Genomic DNA, 9320 nt, shown 5'->3' with positions numbered 1-9320 from the left:
AATGAAAAATTCTCTTAATAATAATAAAATGAGTTCTTTCAGTTTTGTTTGATTTAAAACCAAACCAAATATATAAAAATTAGAAATTTCAGGCATATTTTGCTCACTGCTAATATGAATGAGAATTTTGTGATTTCGTTATTGATTTCTCAATTTAGCACAATATATAGCCCTTTGTTTAAGCAACATTAAGTTTGAGAGATGATTTTTACATGTTTTATGTGAATATAGGGTAAATTACATCCATGGCCACTAAACTTCAATTCTTAACAGTATGATCACTAAACTTTACACTTTTTTAACACCGGTGGCCACTCAACTATAACCAAATCCTCAAAATAACCGTTAACGACCTCAAAATAAAAATATTCAAGAATTAAAATTGTTCAGAACGACATTTACCATGAAACCACATTTTTTATTTTACAAAATCACCTTTTTTGGAGCTCTCTCTCTGAAAATTCACTCCCTCTCTTAACCAAACAACACCTAAATGACCCCGAAACGGAAATTTTCAAGAATTAAAGTTCCTTAGAATATCATTAACTCTTCGATTTTTTTTTATTTTCAGACAGTCAGTGATCGTTTTGAGGCGTTGAGTGGCCACCATTCTTAAAAAAATGTAAAGTTCAATATTAAGAATTGAAGTTCAGTGGCCACAATGTTAAATGGGTAAAGTTCAGTGGCCATGGGTGTAATTTACCCTGTGATTATAGGATAGATAACAAGGCTCTTTATTTTTCCAAGGCCTAATACATCCCAGCTACTCCAAAGTTGTCCAAAAACTGTAACTACATCCTCAATCCCTTTAAGTTGTCCAAAAACTGTAACTACATCCCCAATCCCTTCAAGTTGTCCAAAAAACTAGAACTGATTCCAGAACTTCAAAAGATTCCAACAAATCCCTTTAACTTGTTTATTTGGAACAAATAACCCCTCAAATGCACGTTGCGTCGCATTTGAGGGGTTATTTGTTCCAAATAAACAAGTTGAGTAGGCTAGTTGGAACGCTTTGAAGTTCAGGAGTCGGTTATAGTTTTAGGACAACTTGATGTGATTAGGGATACATTATGTCCTTTTCTAAATAGGAAGCATAATTTGTCAAAATTTACATTTTCAGAAAGATGAAAGCATATACTTCCAATTTGATATTTATTCTGTTTGCCAAAGACTCACTGTGTTTAATTATAATCGATCGAAAATTCAATATCTGGGGGCTTAATTAACAAAAATGAAAAAGATCATGACCCTGTTTGGTAAAGAGCTTTTTAGAGTAAAATTAGAGATTTGAGCCACTTTAAAGGTTTTGACTAGTCAAACCTCTAATAGTGGTGTTTGGTGAAAAAAGCTTATTAGGTCCAAAAAGCTAATTCTGAAAAAGCTGGTTTTAGGAGCTTTTTCAATTAGCTTATTGCTCCATCTCTTTCGAATGACATTTTCATGCCTAATTATTACCCTTTAACCCCAAATAAATGTTTTACCATGTCTTTATTTATCATTTTACATAAACACCTATTAGCAATTAACTAAATTTTACCAAATAAGTTTATACAATTAGCTAGTCAAATCAACTAATCAAATCAGTTAACCAAAAAGGTGATCAGCTAACCGCTAACAGCTAATTGGCAAACAGGCCGATAGCTGATTACATTAACTGTTAGTTGTTAGTTGATTACTTTTTTGGTTAGCTGATTTGACTAGCCGAATGTGTAAACTTGGTAAAACTTAACGGGCTGCTAATAGCTGTTTGTGTAAAATGACATATAAGTAAATGTAAACTCTTTATTTGGAATTAAAGGGTAGTAATTAGGGGTAAAAATGTCCTTCAAAAGAGATGGAGCAATAAACTAAATTGAAAAAACTCCTAAAATGAGCTTTTTGGATCCAATAAACTCTTTCAAACCTTTTTTCACCAAACACCACAATTAGAGGTTTAACTAGTCAAAACCTCTAAAGTGGCTCAAACCTCTAATTTTACCCCGAAAACTCTTTACCAAACACGGCCCATAGCTCTTAATGGTAATTTGAAACAAACGGCGACCATATTATATAGTCAGTGCCAATAAGCACGCAAGACTCCTTTAAGGACATTAATGGCATTTAAAAGAATGCTCCTTCACCCTGTGTTTAAGTCTTGTAAAACTGTGATTGCAAAAACATGTATATGATTAACTAAAAATGGCATATCTAAGGCAACACAAGAATAACATTCTCTTAGAATAAACATGTAGATCATTTCTGAGGACCCTAATGGCTGGCTGCAAAACTACTTCTCTTCTCTAGCTCTCCAATGTCCAAAACTCACTCGAGTAGCATGTTGTGCACAATCGAAAATGGTGAGGTGAGACCATCAAATACTATTAAAACTTAACACATGGTATATTTCTAAAGAAAAACCATATTTTGGTTCTGATACTATTTCATGCGACCGACAACATAATTGCATAATATCGTCATTTTCTGTGTTGGTATTAATCAGTGAGACAATCCATTGTGCAACTATAATCCTAGTATGACTGTTAGCATATATGAGAACTAGATTGATGTTCAGTCAATATTTATTGCAGGATGTCAGGTGAAACATGCTTCTGATTGATTGATATTAGTGTTTCGGCTAAAAGATTCATACCCATAAAATCCTTTACTTGAATCATCACCCGCATGATCTAGAATGGCGCTGCCACCTGGGTGTTCTTCTACATAAGATGTCACATCATATACCTGCAGTTACAGTACGTAAAAGTTTAAATAACAAGTTTCATCACAATGTATAACCCAGCAATCAGTTCTCTTACTATGCAATGATACTTGAGCTTTATTGTAAACTTGGGACACCTAAGAACAAGAAATCGTTTCTCAAAACATGACATAATTAACAACAGAAACTCGAAAAAATGCAACGAAAACAAAGAAATTTAAGACTCCATTTTACCAAAAAAGAAAGAAGAAAACTTCACTGTGTAGGTCTTTAGTCTGTTCCAACTTATAGCTTCTGGTTATAAATTGGAGTAACAATCACCCATCCAATGACAATAATAATGAAAAAGACTTCATAAACATTAAATCTGTGATATCAAATTTATTTTGAACAACTAAAAATATATGTATCAGACTTATGCATCAAATGAATCCAGTGCTAACCATAACTCTTTAATTGACAGAATTCAGAGTTTCTACTATGTGTTTATTCTAAAAATCTAAACCATTCATTGCATCATTTACCACCTAATGAGAATAACCAATTTATGAACAACATGTACCTGAAAGTATCTCAGTTCATTAAGACTGTAACCGGGTTGGGATTATCACTTTGATTAGACATCAATGAGCATCTATGAGGTTAAGAAGTCAGTTCCTCAACGACATGTGTAAAGCAAATAAGAAAACTGAGAATATACCAATTTTCAAACTAAAACATAAGGGCTTAAATCCCTTATCATATATAAGATTGTTACTTAATCTGAATTCCAAAAAAATTATAGTCCAAGTTACAAATAGAGTATAGTAACGCAATTGAGTTAAGAACATACCGGTAGCATTTGAATGAATCTTATCTCTTTGAGCAAAATTTTACCCATCAAACACAGAAAATGTAGTCTAGCTTTCTATCTTAACAAAACTGCAAATTCCTAAAGGATAACCAGATTTAAGAAACCTCCCAAATAAGATACCCAATATCAATGCCACCACAGCCATCACCATATCTATCTGATTCAACTTCAAATCGCCCAATCAAATGCAATTGGCAATACACACTTGTGAGCACGCATATAAGCAGATTAAGTTGCACAAAAACTCATCTTGGAGGATTTAGAAATGCCATAACATATGCAAATAACGTATGTATCATGGCAGCACCAATAACCAATGGGTTCTATACATCAATTAGAAGCAGAATGCCATATCCATAGCTTTTCTTATTAGACACACAACAACAATCCAAAACTACTTCTGCAGATTGCACCAAAATACTCATTACTGTACAGGATGAGAATACCACATCATGTTTTCCAGTTCATTAATACACCTGATATACTCACCAAGTCTAAAACAACAAAAACAAATATAGAGATAGTTCTTTAAATGGACCTCAAAAAATTCACTTGTAGTCATAATTTGGCACTGGTGGCGCATCAAAACTCTCCAAAATCTCCGTCTTGCTTCCGCTACTTGCAGCATCTTCCTTCTTCGCTCCACCAAACCAACCACCGAACCATGAACCTGACTCGGCCTCTTGTAAGGTCGAATTTTGGGGCTGTGGAAAGCCTGGGAATCCGGGGCCACCAGCCATAGCAGGAACAGAGTCATCAATCATGATCGGCATACTTTGTTGCGCACTCATAACCTTATTTAACATGATTCCAGCTCCTTCAATCAAAGCCAAAAGAACCCCACCGAAAGCAGCCGAACGAGCAGATGCACCCAAACCTTGTCGCATAGCGAGAAATCCACCAGTTGCAGCTCCGGCGAAGATTGATTCCAGGGATCCTCTTTCTGGCGAGCGTACACCATCGTGCAATCGAAGGCAGAAAACAGCCCACCCCAAACGGCAAAGCTTCCACCCACCCGAGGAGCATTCATTCGCACAGCTTGAGTACCACCGATAAGCCGAGCACCAACGGGAGAGTTATAGGTGCCTTTAATGAAGTGGAAGGCCGCCCCGCCAACTGCCCCCATACCAAAAGCGCCGCCGATATCATCCAAAATACGGTCAGGACATGGTTCGCGAGAGGTTTCCGGCGTCCCCATAACTTTATCGGCTGGAGAAAAATCAAAGAATTAGGGTTTTAGCTTTCATAAAAATAGTAAATACCCATAATTAAAAATGTGGGTTACTAAAACCAGCCGTGAATTCTCACCCCCTAGTCCCGTAAAAAGACCAAACTACCCTTTACCTAAAATTTGAAAAAATACAAAACCTCTCAAATACCTTACACACTCTTTGATCAAATCCGGACTAATTTGTGAACCAAAACATGGAGTGTAACAACAACCGTAAAGGGAAAACGAAAATAATAAGATTTACCGTTTTTTATTTTTGATTTAAGCTTAAAAATTGAATCTGTGGGTGATTTTTTAAAAACGCTGGAATCGCAGTCGGGCGTATGAACATCACGCCCAACCTACGGTTCCGGCGTATGAATATCACGCCCGACCTGTGGTTCGGACGTGAGGCTATCACGCCCGCACCATAGGTCGGGCGTGATGTTCATACGCCCGACCTATGGTTCGGGCATGATGTTCATACGCTCGAGGGGGTTTTGAATTTTTTTTTTTTTAAAATTATATTTACGTTTTAATTAAATTGTTAAATGTTTACATTAATTTTGTTAATTCAGGTATTTACGGGTTAAATTCAATAGCGGACTAATTTTTTTACGGGTTTAATTCAACAACGGACTAATTTTTTTTACGTAACAAGTATTTACGGATTTAAATTCAATAGCGGAAAAGCTATTTTTTTTTGCTCTCCCGACACACGGGCGTGTGGCTATCACGCCTCACCGTGTGGTCGGGCGTGATAGCCCCACGTCTCACCGTGTGGTCGGGCGTGTAGCTATCACGCCCGACCTCACGGTGAGACGTGGGGCTATCACGCCCGACCACACGGTGAGGCGTGATAGCCACACGCCTGTGTGTCGAGAGAGCAAAAAAAAAATAGCTTTTTCCTCCCCAAAACTCATGAAAGGGTATTTTCGTCCTTTCACGGGGCTAGGGGTGGGAATTTGGGGCTGGGTTTAACAACACCCTTAAAAATTAGGCTTAATATATCATTTGCCCACCAACTTGTCTAACAAAATTGATTCACCACCTAAACTTTCAAAATGTAATGATAGTCTTTTCAATTTGTATAAAATGTTCAGATAGCACTCTAAACTTGCATAAAATGTAATCAATTGATCATCCGGTTGTAAAAAAAAAATGCAGAAGATGTATTCCACGAATCTTTTTTTTTTTTGCTAATAAAAAAAAGGAAGTTATTACTTGCTCAATTATAAAAAAATTTGTCCTCTTTAATATTAGAATCGCATGTTCGGATCTTGGTCGTTTTACTTTTTTTAAGATTCGTGGAATAGATCTTCCGTATTTAATTAAGTGACTCCGTGTTGGTTCCATTCATTGTTCCAAAACTCATCCTCATCATGGTAAATTTCATCACCTTCAACATAATCAAGTCAAGTTCATTTGTATCATGATAAAATCCACCATCATCCCATAGATCATTCCCGGAACCCTTCTCTCTCTCTTTAATCCTTCCTGAACTCACTCTCATCATAGTCAAGTTCATTATTGCTTTATAGCTCATTCTCAGAATGTTTATCCTCTTTATCAATCTCCTCTTCAAGTTCATCTTCTTCATGATCATATTCAAATTTGTTACTCTCTTCTTCAATCCAATCTCGCTTCCCATGATTTATCACTTCCATTCGCTCCTCCCCATAGTTCAAGCTGGTTACTCCATTTGCAAAGTTGTCCGATCTAAATGACATGCTACATCCTAACAACATTGACCCACCAACATCTCTCCCATCACCATAGCCACCAACCTTCGCACATAAAGTGATTTCATCATTCTCCTCAAAGTGACTATCGCGCTTAAAATCACTATCCACTTCTTCAAGATTAAGGCTCCCACCTTCCTTAAATATATAAGTGAATTTTTTTCTAGTGGGCATTTCATCAAACAGATAGTGTGCACCATTTTTAACTTGAGCTTCCTCAATGATCCCACATACTAACACTCCTTCCTCTTCATTCATACATGAACTCAAATTCTCATTCACAATTTCATTACCCACAAACTCACAATGAGGATTTAAATCATCATTAACACTACAAACATCCAATATCTCACTAGTAATTTGATTACCCATAACTCCAACATGGGAAATTGAAAATTTAAGATTTACCTCTTGAATGTGTAAAAGAGGAAAGATTGATGGTGAATCTTTAAAAGACAATATTGTGCCTTCTTCTCTTCTTCTGTGGTGATCTCTAAGGCATCGTTGTCGGGTATTTTAGGTTTCTTTTTGTAATCTTTCCATGTTTTCTCTCGTCTTTCTCATTGTCTCGATAAACTCCCGGTCTAACTCCCTTATTTTGGCATGCCAATCTTTAAAAATCTTGTTTGCAACTTCCATTGATTCTTGTAGTAGCCTCGATTGAACCATTGCCAAATAAGTCTCAGGTTAGTAAAACGATTGGCTCTTATACCAATTGATATGGATTGGATAACTGTTATAATTTTCAATCATAAATTATCAAAGGTATTCTCAAGCTAAACTTAAAGGAGCCGTGAAACCTCAAATATTCACGAACTAAACACGTAGGAATTGATAAATCCTCATTGTTAAAGAGATGAACCCTAACACAGCTCTCAAAGAGGAATTTTATTTTAATTGATATAGAGTTTATTCATTACAAAGAAATAGATTAATTTATATCATCCTCTAAACCTAATGACAAAATTACATAAAATATAAAGAGAGAAGGTTAAAAGGTAAAATGGGGTAAAATGGGATAGTGGTAAATGGGTGGCAAACTTATAATAAGTCGATGACATGATTGTAAATAAGAGGTGATAAAATTATAATTAGGAGAGAGTTGGAGAAAGGGAAAGAGTTGACTTGTTTGGCCTTTTTAAAAAGTCCATACGACATATGTGCTTCATTTAGTGTTCTAAAATCCACATGGAGTGTGGGTTTTGTTTCTAGAAATTAACTGGTGTCTTTAAAATTTCACAATGCGTGTGGGTTTTCCACACGACATGTGGGATCTATTTTTCACATGAATTTCCTTCACTTACCCTTAGTGTGTCGCCCTTTTGGCTCAACTTCTCTCACTACTCCACACATGTAGTCAACTGGATGCTCTCATAAAAAACTCTACCACGTAGAGATCTATTAAAATATAGGTTATCCCTCTCAACTCTTATAAATAGACATCTTAAAGTCATATGGTACACACAACTTCTTCATAAATCTACTTTACTAAAAGTTATTAAATCTCAGCATCCTTACTGACTTAAGCATCAAAACAGCGACATCGGACTCCGACCTCTCCTCTCACTGTTTAATCCCATTGGAGATATCTAAATAGGTCTACCAAGCTTACATTGAAGTTTGGACGACATCAATCTACAACAAGTAAAGGTAAGCCTTGTTGACAATGATAAACATGTTTAAATGTAGTTTTTATTAAATTTTGGAGATTTCACCAAAAAAAAAAAATAATAACTTTCGAAGTTAATATTTCAAAATAATTTTAATTAGTTTTATACTTTTTATTTTTTTATTTAGTTATATCAAATTGTTTTTGCATAACTTTTATTATTTTTATTTTTATTTTTATTTGATTTTGAACAATTTCATTCGATTTCAAACTTTTTTCATTTAATTATATTAAAGTGCTACTACTTTTTTTCCTATTTAAAGCCAAACTTATATATAGTTGAAATGTTGCAAATTCTGCACTATTAGTATTATGAAAATGGGCAAATGAGGGATATAGTAGTATTTTGTACGCATCAACTAGACTAGACAATGAACTAGTGTCCGTATAGTGTGAAGTTAACATATTTATTATTTTATAAAATATGATTAAATTAAAAATTTCACATTTTATATTTGTGAGAAAAATATAATATCCATAGAATAAAAAATAATTAGTTCACTGATTATAATCTGTAATTGAGTAATCATTGAACTGGGGCATGGAGTTGAATATTGAAATTACGTGGTCCTATTTGCATTTCCCAATTAACATGTGCCTAATTTTTATATTAACACATCTATTTAATTTAAACCAGTCACATTTTTTACAAAACCACTTGACTCGTCAAAGTATGACTTCTTTCTGACTTTTGTAACACAATTTATTTTCTTGTATTAATTCATTATTAATTATTTATACAAATATATGGAGAAGTATTCAAATTGATAAATATATTTGTTCTTGTGATAAATCACTATTTTTAAAAAATTTATTATGAAATTGTTGTAGACTAAATAAGTTCAATTATCTTTATTTTTTTAAGAAAAATAAATTAAAATATTGCCTTTTTATTACTACATAAATAATTGGGATAAGATACCAAAATATGTATATGGTTTTTGGTGAAATATCAATTTAGGCTTCACGTATAAAATAATACCAATATAGGATTAACGTTTAAAAAATGGTACCAATTTAGTCATTGACAACGAAACGAGACATGTCATTGATATTACTCATTTAAATTATGTCAATTGTACGTGAAGGGAGAAGTCAGAACTTAACAGAGTAATAGGTATGACATGTCCAATTCATTATCGATGCCT

At 34.4% G+C, this 9320-nt stretch overlaps 1 pseudogene; it reads right to left on the bottom strand.

Moving 5' to 3' along the window:
• Positions 1-1053: 1053 nt before the first annotated feature.
• On the bottom strand, positions 1054-4779 carry LOC136207181 (mitochondrial import inner membrane translocase subunit TIM17-2-like; annotated as a pseudogene).
• Positions 4780-9320: the final 4541 nt, after the last annotated feature.

The sequence above is a fragment of the Euphorbia lathyris genome, chromosome 9 (assembly GCF_963576675.1).
Source record: "Euphorbia lathyris chromosome 9, ddEupLath1.1, whole genome shotgun sequence".
In the NCBI taxonomy this organism is placed as follows: Eukaryota; Viridiplantae; Streptophyta; class Magnoliopsida; order Malpighiales; family Euphorbiaceae; genus Euphorbia; species Euphorbia lathyris.
This window is presented reverse-complemented; position numbering and strand designations above follow the sequence as displayed.